Consider the following 13,603-nt stretch of genomic DNA (forward strand, 5'->3'; position numbering starts at 1 on the left):
TAACCTAGATTAGGTAAAATGCAGAGAAGTCCTAGTGATAACAGGAATGTGATTCCAATAGCTCATGGCACCCAGTGGCCAGGGCATGAATTAAATGCACCTGCGCTCACCTGAGCAGCTGGCATCAGGTGATGGAGAGAAGGCAAGCTTTTGGATTATTACTGTCATAGAAGAGCAGAATGGATCTGAGGGGTTCAAGGGCCATGAGGTGAGAAGTAGAATTCTGGGTGCAAATCCAAATGGACTTGAATCAAGTTCAAGAAAAATCCAAGAACTTTCAGTAGCCATGAAAAAAGATTTTTCTGGAGCCTCAGATCAGAGCTTTTTTTTTTTTTTTTTAATCCCCACAAGTTCTGATGCTGTGGGGTTGAATCACAGTGTTAGTTGAATTCAGTGTGTTCAAGTCCTGGAAAGAACAGTCCAAGGAACTAGAGCAGTTATTTGGGGACTCAGAATGCGTGGGAGACCCCTGCCCCCATGGGCCTCCATCACCCTTGGACATAGCTTCTCTTCCTTGCTCTGCTACATTGCCTGCAGGAGCTTTTTCCAGGAGGAATCCACCTCTCCCACCTTGGTTAGGACACCAGAATCTTATCTGTTCTTCACTTTGGAGTGAATTTTGGCCTCTCATTTTTTAGGTAGCAGAATTTTGTAAGCTTGTGCCTTATAGTAACTTTTATTTATGTGAAATTCTGAAGACCTCCATGAGTGAGATTCAATAAATCCCTGATTTAGAATCCTCATAATTTTTCTACTAAAATAAAACAGCTTATTGAACTAACAAATCATTAGTGCTAATAACTGCTAAAGATATACAACTAAAAGCAGTTTTTAAATAAATAAAAATTCTTGACTGTACTTAGTACTTTTTTTCATTTATCTTCATCTTTAGTCACTCACCACCTTATTTTTCTGTTTCTCTTCTCGTTTATAATTGTCCTTTATTTGAAAGTATTATAGCCACATTAGAATCAAGAAAAAGAAAACCCATTATTCCATCATTGTTACCATTTTAGTTTATTTCCGTCTTGACTTTTTCATTTGCTTTTTTTCTCCTAAACATTGTGGTAAATATAATGCTGGTGTACAACTTCTAAACTTTAATATATCACACACATTTTAATCACTTAAAATGTATTTCCATGGCCTTCTTTTCAGTGGTTTCATAATATTGAAAAGAGTACAGGCTTTAAGTTGTGATTGTGATTTTTTTTTCTTTATTTTTTTCCACTTTACTTTTTTAATTGAAGGACATTTCCTTTACAGAATTTTGTGGTTTTCTGTCATACATCAACAAGAATCAGCGATAGGTACACCCATGTCCCATCCCTCCCGAACCTCCCTCTAATCTCCCTCTCCATCCCACCCTTCTAGATTGTCACAAAGCCCCTGTCTGAGTTCCCTGAGTCATAGAGCAAATTCCCACTGACTGTCTATTTTACATATGGTAATATAAGTTTCCATGTTACCCTCTCCATACATCTCCCCTTCTCCCTCCTCCCATCCCTCCATGTCCATAAGTCTGTTCTCTATGTCAGTTTCTCCACTGCTCCCCTGCAAATAAATTCATCAGTGCCATCTTTCTAGATTCCATATATATGGATCAGTATACGATATTTATATTTCTCTTTCTGACTCGCTTCACTCTGTATCATAGGCTCTAGAGCAAAGAAATTCTGCTTTATTATTCCCAGCTACTCAGAAGTATTTAGTTATCATTTGTTGAATTAAAATCCATTGCCCATTCTGAGTTTGTAATGTTTTTAAACACTATTCCAACAAACACCTTTACAGATATAGCTTTTCACATATTGTTTTAATGTAAGATAGATTTCCAGGGCGGGATTACCAGTCACATGGTATGACCATGTTTATGGCTCAATACATTGCCAAAGTGCTTTTCTTCTAGAAGGGCTGTATTGATTTACAGAGCCCCCTGTGATGTGTGAGATCACAGTTTCACTACATCCTTGTCAGCACTCATGCAGCAAAAGTACAGTGATTTTAGTGTAAATGTTTTCTCACATGTGTCTTCACTAATTGCATTTTCTTATTCCTGAATTCACTGACTTTAGCTACTTGAAGGAACTCTCTATAGAGTGAAGATGGTAACATATTTATTGCTTAGTATTGTTCTCACTTTTCTCACTTTTTATGTTTTTTTTTTCTATGCAGTTGTGGGATTTTTTTTTGGAACATCCTTACTCTCCTTTGAACCTGTTAGCCTTCTTCTGAGAGTACCTTAAGCTCTAAAATTTGCAGCCTGTGAGCCTTTTCTTGTCATCTTGCCTTCGCTGTCAGCATTAACTGACTCAGTTCAGTTCAGTTCAGTCGCTCAGTCATGTCTGACTCTTTGCAACCCCATGGACCACAGCACGCCAGGCCTCCCTGTCCATCACCAATTCCCAGAGTTTACTCAAACTCATGTCCATTGAGTCGGTGATGCCATCCAACCATCTCATCCTCTGTTGTATCCATGACTGCTGTCAGCCAATCCAGGAAACACCTTAAATTACCTTTTCTTACCTCCCAGTATTGCTTTCCATGGTCAAAAGTAGAATAAAGTATCCTATGTTTTCCCAGTGTTACTGTCCTCTTCCAGCTAGGAAATGTGCCTTTATTTGACCCATCTCCAGGCTTCCCAGATGGCACTAATGGTAAACAACCTGCTTGTTTATTCAAGAGACATGAGACGTGGGTTTGATCTCTTATGGGGATGGGTCGGGAAGATCCCCTGGAGGACGGCAAGGCAACCCACTCCAGTATTCTTGCCTGGAGAAATTCATGGACAGAGGAGCATGGCGGGCTACAGTCCATAGGGTCACACAGAGTCGGACACGACTGAAGTGACTTAGCATGCATGCACGGTTCATCTCTCCTGCCCAACTTCCTGTCCTTGAAGGAGGTGTCTGATGCATGTCTTTACAAATCTTTGCAGATTTCTGCCTTCTGCTAAACCTGTTTCCAGTGTTTTAAAGTAGCCAGGTGTTCCCCCTGTGTACAAAAACTTGAGTCTAAACAGGACATAAACTGTTCCCTTTACATCAGGGAGTGATTTCTAAAAAATAGGTGTTCTGAAGGCTCCCTTATTCATTCTCAGTATTTTGCAAATCACGTCTTTTCTTGTTTTCCTAAACCACCAGTGCTTCCTGACCCCTGATTCTGTTTACTCTTTTACCAATGTCAGCTCTGGTTTTCTCTCAGGTAGAAAGATGAATTCAGCCTTTTAAAAATCTTTTCAGAAGTTGCTACTTTAATCTTATTCCGTCAAATTTCACTCCTCAACCTAACGTACATGTTTTTTGGTTCTGAGGAAACCTCTGTGAACTGCAAGTCACTGAATATAGATCCTATAGTGTTCAAAATTAATTAACCAGAAGTGGGTAATTAACCACTTAATATTAACCCATGTAACTATTTACCCACATAACTATTTATTAATAGTAAAAAACAGAACCTGGGTTCAGACTCAAATTTGGCCTAAGAACAACTCACCTGTTTTTTGGCCTCTCTTGGTGAAAATGTTTTCAACTCTAATCAGTGCCCTTATCTATGTGATGGAATGCTGACAAGATAATGATCACAAGGACAAAAGAAATTGTGGTCCCAATAACGGTACACCCTGTGAGTGTCTCCTGGGGCTTCCTCTCCTTAGTCACCCACAGAGCACACACCACCTCAGCAGGCAGCATGATCGTTGTTGGATACTTTTAGGTTTTTTTTTTAAAGTTCTCTCTTTTATCTTGAGCCAGAATCTGCCTGCATGCAGCTTCCATTCACTGATCCCCATTTATCCCTCTGTAACAAAACCAGATGCATATCCTTTCTAACTGCCGGGGTGGAGAGAAGTAAGTAGCAGTAGTGGGACTCCGTCTGGATTTCCCTCCATTTCTCGCCAGTGTGCAAGCACTTGGTATGTCAGACACTCTCAAGTGGGCAATTAACAAGGCAGTTTACCTGCTGTGAGTGCTTTAATGAGAAGTGTTGTTTCATCATAATGAATGGTGATATTCTTATCCTTCACCGGTAGATCAGTACATTCTTGTTAAGGAAATTGGGTCCTTCCCACCAGCTTTGAGTGATTAGTTTTGTCTTTGCAACTGCCTTCCTATGAAAGAGGTTTTCATCCTGTTCGCCTTCCTCTCCAACTTGAGTGCGGTTAAGATTGATGAGGAGATGGGCGGTAAACCCCCTGAGCTCTTTGAAACCAGTGCCCAATACAAACCTGTTTAATTCTGTTCTTTTGTGGTCTCTGGCTTCAGCATTTGGCCTTCAGGAGCATTTTGGTCCAAGCTACCCTGTGGTCTCTGTGGTCTTCACCGGTGGCAACTGGTTCCCAGGGATATTACCTATGTTTGAATCTTGCATGGCTCATAACTTTCATCTAGATCCAATTTCTGTGGTCTGTTCCATATGAAGAAATAGGAGAAAATGTGATAATAGCAGCTAGTATTAGTGTGCTCTATGAGCCAAGAGCTGTTCTAAATCCCTACCTTGGATTATTGCATTTAATAGACAGTCATGTGTCCTGGGAAAACAGCGTAGGTTCTGTGCTAAGTACTTCACATTCATTACTTCATTTCATCCTTCATTTCCATTTGTTACCCTATGGTATTCTAACTTCCTCAATGACATGACTGATTAGATGCAATAATCCATGTAAAGTTCTTAAAACAGTGTGCCTGGTGTAGCTAACATTGTAGAAATGTGCTGTCATAGCAGCACATGGACTCTCTAGTTGTGGCACATAGCCTCAGTAGTCGTGGTGCGAGGGCTTAGTGGCTTGGCAGCATGTGGGATCTTAGTTGCCCCACGAGGGATCAAACCTGCCTCTCCTGCATTATAAGGTGGATTCTTAACCACTGGACCTCCAGGGAAGTCCTAGCTGTGCCACTCAATAGACCGAGCACCCAGGCAAGTTCCTCAAGTCCTGAGAGTTTTGATTTCACATCTACACATAAGATATGTGACCCTGATGATCTCTAAGATCCCTTGCCCTCTGTAATCCTCCACTGACATATTTCTTTGTCAAAATGTGAATGTCACCATATTAATGGCTATATTTCTACCATCTTAGCCCATGAAAGTGAAAGTCACTCAGTCATGTCCGACTCTTTGCAACCCCATGAACTATAGCCTGCCAGGCTCCTCTGTCCTTGGAATTCTCCAGGCAAGAATACTGGAGAGGGTAGCTATTCCCTTTTCCAGGGGATCTTCCCAAACCAGAAATCAAACCCAGGTCTCCTGCATTGCAGACAGATTCTTTACCCTCTGAGCCACGAAGGAAGCCCAAGAAAATGAGTGGGTAGCCTATTCCTTCTCCAGGGGATCTTCCCGACCCAGGGATTGAATCAGGGTCTCCTGCATTGCTGGCAGATTCTTTACCAGCTGAGCTACCAGGGAAGCACTATAATGGGAGATGCTTCTAGAAATTCTTAGGCAGGAAGGTGAGAAGAGCACCCCCCAAGATGTCCTCTGTCTGCCCCCCAGCCCTCTCACCATAAGTGAAGCCATCAGTAACCGCTTAGTTTAGGAGTTGTCAGGGAAAGTGCAGTGCAAAACACATTATTGGTAGTATTGTGTTTTTGAAATCAGTTTCTTACAACTTGTCTGCATGGAGGTGGTATGTTGTCATAAGAAAAGTGCTGGCCCAGGAATCAAGAGCCTTTGAATTTAATTCCAGCTCCAGTTCTACCGCTGTCTGATCCTTGGGCAAATGGCATTTACGTTTCCTGGGCCTTAGTTATTTCAACCGTTGCAAAGGGATTGTTAAAAATTTCTTCTGATTCTAAAACTCTGCTATAAAGTTCTTTATATGAGGACAATACTCAGATGAAATCCTATGGGCAGAAAAGCATTTGTCTCTCCTTTCTCTTTTTTTTTGCCAAGCATAATGAGAGTTGGCGTGGAAAAAAAAAATGTGCTGTGAAAAGGTTCATTCAGCCTTTTCTTAATAGATCGAGTGGTTGGTATTTCTGCTGGCTTCTGAAATACATTACAAATCACAATCTGGAGAAAGTTCCGAACCAGCTCCAAGCCTTCCTGCTGAATTTGGATACATCTTTAGGTCTTACTCTGCAGCTCATCCTTAACAACTGACAAAATATTTACTTTGCTCAGTACAGAAAAGGGTAACATTTTCCAAAATATTAAACTAGGTTGGATTCAGAACACAGACAATGAGGCAAAAAGTTGGACCTCAGTTTGAAACCATGTCGTTGAATCATTTTCCAGAGTGCCATGAGAAACAGAGCCTGAGTGCATGTTTGTGCTCCACGGTAATTCTGAAAAGGGCAGAAGCCAGCCAGTCTCTGTCTAGCATATTCACTAGTATGTAGACCGGAGGTTCTCAAAGTGTGGTCCCCGGACCGGCAGCATTGCCATCCCCTTGCAGCTGGTCGTGATGCAAACTCTCACGACCCATCCCAGAGCTACTGAATCAGGAAATCCTCAGAGGTGGCCCAGCAGTCTGTGTTGTAATGAGTCCTCCCAGTAAACAAGTCCAGGGAAATCTCATGCTGGGAAGAGTTTGAGAACCACTGGTGAGGCCCCTGAAGGCTACAGGGCTTGTTAGCTCTGAATTAAGGGTATGAAGCAATAACAAGACTGGTAACTTATTAATCATTCTTTTTCTAATATAAATGAACTGGTAAATTGAAACCTTGGCATATCGCTTTTTGAAATGCGCTCTACTCTTTAACCCCACGCCTCTTCTCTCCCCATCTTCCTCTACCCTCTTCCCAACCTCCACTCACAGGTTCCTAACAATAGTGTCTTAAGTTACGCTTGGTTCTTACTTAGGATGGTAAAAATGCACTGCACTTTGTTTTAACATACTTGGCATTTAGCTCGTGATTCTGATAAAGGACTAACTGCACTTAAGAAAAAAAAAAAAAAAAAGTTCTCATTTAAGGCCTCTCCTAGCATAAAACTGTGGACAAAGATTGAATGACTACAATTTATAGTTTTCTGTTCTGTTAAGTCTTATGGTTAACAAAATTACTGTTTTTTTTTTTTTATAAATAAGTTGTGATTTTAATGAAAGTACTAGAAATTGCTCTAGTTGCCAACTTCAATGAAGAAATGGACTACTGTTTTAAGGATTGTATCATTTCTATAAAATTGCAAATACTTTCTGGAAGAAATTAAGACAATCCTCACAAATGCCTCCTTCTGCCACTGCAACCTCACACATTCGTGTTACCTGCCTGGCCCCTGCAGGCATCTGAGCTGTGACCTTTGTCCTGCAGTCTCCTGCTTGGCTACGTCATGCAATCCCAGGGCCCTGCATCTGTTGATTTGGAAAGCTCACAGATCTGTAACTGGAGTGTGATTTTGTTCCCAAATTTCAGCCAATACCTCCAACTGCTTCCATATCCTTCCAGCACCTTAAAGACCTAACAAGACCACACAGCCAAACCAGAACACGTCATCTTTTACCTGAATTTGACTCTTTCTGATGTCCCTGTTTATTTTAATCAACCTCCCCCCGCCCTGCCCTCTGCAGCCCATTCGGGGCAGGAAAGTTGTGACACAGGAGAAAGTTCAAGGGTTTGGGGACTGTGTAGATCGGAGGTCAAATCCAGGCTCTACCACTTTTTGGCTCCATGCCTTTGGGCAACTCCTCAAATCTTCAGTCTCTTCATGTGTAAACCGGAGAATTCTTTTGAGGAATCAAGAAGGAAAAGTATATGAAACATGGCTGTGTAACATATTATCCAAACCAGAACATATTGAGAATGAAAGAGGCCGTTGTTAATAATTATTCCATGAGAGAGAAAGAAAGAGGGAGGGAGGAAGGGAAGGGAAGAATGAAGAGAGAAAGAAAGAAAGGCATAAACTCAGACTGTGCCAAGAAAAACAGGACATGTGTTCATCCTGTGTCATGTGTTGTTATTATGTGTTAGAGTAACGTGTGGTGTGTCCCCTATAAATACTAGCTCCCTTGCCCTTCCCGTCATCCCATCGTTTTCCTTCAGTGTTTTCTGGATCTGCCTTCACTTGTATCCTCAGCTGTCCTCAGTCCCTGTCTCTGAGAGTAGTAATGCTGTCTCGATTGGCATTTCTCCCCTCTGCTGTATTCTATGTACTGTTACCAGATGAATCTTCTCAAACTGCCTCTCTTAAACCATTCTCTGCCTCAAGACCCTGTAACAGCTTCCCCCACAGCCCACCTAATGGAGGTAAAACTGCCCAGCATGGCATTGAAGAGCTTTCCTGTTTGGGGTCCAGTCTGTTTGTTCAGACTTAATCCCAAGCCCCGTCCTTTATTTATACTCGGTTCTTGGCAAACCCAAGCATCTTCCCAACTGCCCAGTCTTCCCTCATGCCTCTGCTTCCAGCTCCTCTGATTCTAGAGCCTCAGGTGCTTTCTGTCTGTATTGAAGGTTTATGCCTTAGGCATCCCACAGTAGGGGGCAGGGAGAGGAGGCAGCAGCTATATCTGGTTCAGACCTCTTTCCCTTAGATGATCTGCACAGAAGAGGAACTCAGTAAATGCTGCTTAAATGAATAACTGACTGAATGAAAGTCACTTTTGCCCTGCCAATAGCTAAATAATGCCACTGCCTCCTCAGTGAGTCAAAAGGTCCTTAAACTATATGGCAGAAATTCCCATTGACTTTGCTATTTTTTTAAGAACTGGGAGATTAAAACCATTAAGTCTGTAACAGTAATGACTCTAAAACTGCACATAACTTTCCCCTGACTCTTCATATTGATTCGTTTAGTCTGATTTGCCCAGAAAGAGATTATTTGATTTTTTTTTTTTAAACTTTTGGCCAAAGAAGGAAATTTTACACATGCATATTGTAAAAGTCAGGTATCTGCTTACAACTTGGACATTGTGAAATACTTAAAATCAATCTTTTTGACTGCCTCTCTCCAGACTCCAAAATATGTGGGACAGCTTTGTCTTGCTTTTTCCTTGTTCTGTCCCAATTTGGGAAGCAAATGTTTATCTATTCTAAGGTAACGTGGCTTTACTATCTCTTTTGGCATATTTGTTTGTATAACTATATTATAGTCAATAAAAGCATGCACCTGTAGTTTAAAGAATGGAAAGAATTGGTTTTATCCACCCAAAAATTTTTTTAAAATTTTTGTTCGAATTCTCTTTAAGAGAAAGTAGCTTGTCTGAAAATAGACCCTTTGGAATAGTGGTAACAGGAGCTCAGTCATAAGTTTCTGACTTCTATTCTGATATTTATCCACTTGTTTGACTTACAAAAGTGTTCTGGTGTAGTGAAAAAAAGTCACACCTGTACAAGCTTACCTTAAAATGACAGTTCTCGATTCCATTCTCCATTAACTTTTTAATTCGAGATCGTTTTCTTTGCATTAAATAATTGCTCATGTAATTCTGCCAACTGCTGTGAATATTTTTACCCAAGACTTTTATCTCAGTATGAGTTTTCAGAAATGAAAATAAAGGCAGTTAACTTTCATTGAATTTGAAATGCTTAGGTCTCAGAATTTGCATAATTTTATGAAAATTATGTAGAAACTACTTAACTTAGGTAACCATTAAAAAATTAATGGAATTACAAAGGAGTGGTTAATTCACATTCCCTCTGAGGAGACTCTGGGATGTCAGGACAGGCCACCAAGCATCCTATTTCCAAAGATAACCTAGTGCCCCATGGAAAATAATTAACTGTCTGAATTTCTGCCATTGAATTAAGACTCTTGAAGAAAGATAATCTAGACTTACTTCTCAGAGCTGTGAGGGTTGTCCCAGAAAGCAGGAATCTTACCTGGAGTCAGTCAGTCAATCAGCCTGTCGGTAAATGTGTATTAGTCAGCCAGCCTGTCAGTAAATATATATTCAGTACTTGCCATATGCTAGGCGCCGAGCTAGGTGTTGGCATACAGAGGGAAGCCAGGCGCTGCCCTGTCGCATGGAGCATGCTGACTAGTGGAAAGGAGCTGTCACAGCAGTATCTGTGCCTCTGCCCCAGGCCCTTCCTTCACCTCCATCCTATTCCATCCTGGCAGCAGGAGGAGAACTTTAAAAAGCAACACTGAGAGCTATCCGATAAGGGTCCTCCAATCTGGGATCTGGAGACTTCTAAACGTTTTGACCTCAGAGATTATGGGACTAAAAAAAAAAAAAACAAAAAATAGGCCAACTTTAAGGCCTAAAATACCTGAAAAATGATGCAGAGATCAAGTCCTTTAAGTATAGGCCAAGAGCTATGATCTATTTGAGTTAAAATCTTTTTCATTGTGGACCACCCTCTTGGGTTTTTAGGAGTTCTTTTAATAACAGCCCTTCAGACACAGAACCAAACACTCAGCCGCCTGAAGGGATTGGATAGTGGGGGAGTGGTGGAGGAGGGCATGGCTGTTTACTGTAAATATACACATGCATGGGCCCCAGGGCATCCAGGAAGAGCTGGGGTCCCAGAAAAACAGAAGTGCCTGGGTCTTGAGTCCGTGGTCTACATTAATGGGCTCTGTCTTTCTCCCAGGACCTACTACCTCCTCTTTAACCTGTTAGATAACTATTTTCTAACTTCCGTAAGCTTCTGTGGTCCTGTTTTTTTCTCTTCTTTATGATTTTGCTAACACTTTTAAGCAGTAAAAACCTTTCTTGTCTTCAAGTAGCATCTTATATTTAAAGCAGATGAGAGTGGAAATACTCCAAATAAAGTGGGTATGGGCTTGGCCCCTCCCACTCAGACCTCCCCCCATCCTTAGGTCCCATTGTTTACTTTTCCCCATCACCTAATATAACCACTGTAGGTCCCCAAGAGAGAAGCTAATAGGCTGTATCAAGACTTCTTGCAGTAGGCCTGTTTACAGAGCAGACTGTTCTAGAATGAAGTGGTCATCCTTGCACCAATCATTTGAGGCCAAGGTAGGGGTGGGGTTAAGTGAAGTGAAGTTGCTCAGTCATGGGTTAAGTGGTACCAAATGTGGCTATGAGGGTCTGTCCCTCCAACCAAGGACAGATAAGATGGTGACCCTGGGCAGGGACTGTGTGTGTGGCGAGCACCATGACTGCCCTCTAGTGCATGGTGTGAGTGGAGCCTTGCTGGCACCCGAACCAGCAGATTATGTGGGAAGGTGGAAACATTGAACAGTCATTGGCCAACATGAAGGCGAGAAGAGCTAAGGAGCAATAAAGGGTCTGGGCAGCCATCACAGGGATCTGAAACTCCTTTCCTTACACAGATGAGAGACTCAGAGGGCTCTGGACTCAGGGAACTTTTGGAAACTCAAAACCAATATAGAAAAGATTGTCACCAAATTGATGGGTGTGATCTGGGAGGCAGGGAAAACAAAGGTAACTTTTCATCTGCCTCTTTATGTAGGTGTGGAGCCAGCTTTTTTAAATGTGTTCATGTCAAATATAAAAACACCAACTCACTCTCAACTTAAGAGTTCAATTCTTATTCCTGGGAAAAAGTCAAAAGTTGCTTTTGTGGCCCTAAGAGCCACTATTTTAAAGGATACCAGGCTGAGATATTTCTGGCGGTTGGATTACACCAGCACTAGGTTAGAACCAGGTGGAGGAACTGTGATCTCAGCCAGAGGAAGCTGGACATGGCCCTCCACCGGCCCAGCACCTCCAGCGGAGCGAAGGCCCGACTCCAGGAGTGCCCTTGGACTTGGCGAGAAGGCACTGTGAAGAAAGCAGCTCTGTTTCCTGCAATTTGAACAAAGTGCTTAAAAACCATTGGCACTTAACTACTCACATTTGAAGACCTTTGCCTCCAGAACAGAATATGTCTGAAGAGACTCCAGTTCTAACTCTGGCACTGGCACTGGCTTATGGTGTAACTGAGTTCCACTTGCCTAGCCTCTTGTTTTCTCTTTCTGTGAAAGAGACATCCCACAGGCAATGTTTCCCAGGTTGGGAATCCCACCAAAGCGTTCCCACAACCTGCTGTCAGCTCTCTTCCACCATCTCTGCAGTTCTACCCCGAATACATAGGGGGTGCTTGTTGGCAGTTGGAAAAAAGATATTGTATGATGTAATATATCTTTCGCATTTGCAAGTTAGTGCCTTAAAATCCACCAGAACACATAGATGACCCCCTGTGCCACCACCCCTGCCTCACAGAGAGACTACTGTGGTGTCACTGATTGGGTCACTCACATGGCCTGGGCCACCATGGCCTCGCCAACTTGTCATTCTCATTTCAGCAGATAGCACCATCTCTGCAAACCACCCTCCACAGAAAGTGATCAAGCCAATGCCACTGGTTAATTTTTTCTTAATCTTTTTATAATGGTTTCATTATTTGGGTGCTTCTGGGATTGGCATCCCCAGAAATAAATGACTTTTGACTGCAGTTGTGGAAGAACTTTGCTGGTTTATTGTGGTACTAATTCATATGCAGCCTGCCCCCATTTACAGAGCCTCACTCAGAGGTAGAAAATGATATGGCATCAGATTCTACTTGATATTTCATGAACTTAGTGTCTATTTTATTTAAAGGTAATTAAAAATGTGGTTCCAAACTCACATAACTTCTCTTAACTTACTGTTCGCTAGAGTCCCCATCCTAATAACCTTCCTTCCTTTCCCTCTCAGGCTAGAAGATCAGCTTCTTGAAGTCTAAAATGTCAACCTGATGGTGTCACTTCCGGGTTTAAAATCCTTTAAAGGATCCCTAATGTCCACAGCTCCCCTGGTGGCTCAGTTGGTAAAGAGTCTGCCTGCAATGCCAGAGACCCAGGTTCAGTCCCTGGGTGGGGAGGATTCCCTGGAGAAGAAAAATAGCAACCCATAAAGTACTCTTGCCTGGAGAATTCCATGGACAGAGGAGCTTAGTGGGCTACAGTCCATGAGGTTAAAAAGAGTCGGACATGACTGTAGTGACTTAGCATAGCGCAGCACTCACCCCCTGGTAATCGTAAGTCTGTTTTCTACAAATGTCACTCTGTTCTTGATTTGTAGGTAAGTTCATTTGTACCCATTTCTAGATTTCATATGGCATTTGTCTTTGTTTGCCTGACTCCATTCAGTATAACACCTTGGGGTTTGGACCATAGCAATGACTCTGCCGGACGCTGCAGCCGTTTCTCAAATCTTATATTTTAAACCTAAATTTTAACATGTACAGTTTCTTAAATTTCAAATCCAAGGCCTTGGATCATGTGACCGTGGTTGATTGATTTTGCTCAAATGGGAGCCCAGGAAATTGAGGAGATAATACAGAGGTTGAGGGGAGTGAACCCTGTTTAGGTGCTCGGGGAGCCTCTTCAGCCTTGCCAGACTAGTTGTGAATAACTGCTGTTCTTTATCATATCCATGGTTTATTAGGTCAATGAATCATTAGAACAGGCTTTTTCTAATGATCTGCATTTTGAGTTGGATGTTCTTGGAGGCCAGCTCCAGTGCCTGCCTGGCATCTGTCCATGGTGCTCAAGCAACAGGGATGATGTTCTGACAACACCAAAGCCCTCCTAAAGCACACCTCTGCCCAGTCCTGTGGGACTGGTGTGGCCAGGGGCTTAGTGGAAGTGGGTAACAGGGAGGAGAGGAAAACCTGGGCTGTGACAGTGACAGTTTTTCCTACTATAAATAAAACACTAGGCAATACGCCTTTTTAAAGGTAAAAGATTTCTTTTTGTGATCTCTTGACACATT

General features: G+C 42.2%; 1 protein-coding gene and 1 long non-coding RNA gene across 4 annotated transcripts in view; one reads left to right on the plus strand and one right to left on the minus strand.

Moving 5' to 3' along the window:
• The window catches only part of AIG1 (androgen induced 1), a 269,595-nt gene that overhangs the window by 162,939 nt on the left and 93,053 nt on the right, over positions 1 to 13,603 (plus strand).
• On the minus strand, positions 6,966 to 12,221 carry LOC132346128 (uncharacterized). Its single transcript, XR_009495866.1, has 3 exons — positions 11,703 to 12,221; positions 9,713 to 9,778; positions 6,966 to 7,663 (listed from the first exon to the last, which is right to left on the minus strand). It is a non-coding gene; the product is annotated as an uncharacterized lncRNA (long non-coding RNA).

This window comes from Bos taurus, chromosome 9, assembly GCF_002263795.3.
Source record: "Bos taurus isolate L1 Dominette 01449 registration number 42190680 breed Hereford chromosome 9, ARS-UCD2.0, whole genome shotgun sequence".
Taxonomy (NCBI): Eukaryota; Metazoa; Chordata; class Mammalia; order Artiodactyla; family Bovidae; genus Bos; species Bos taurus.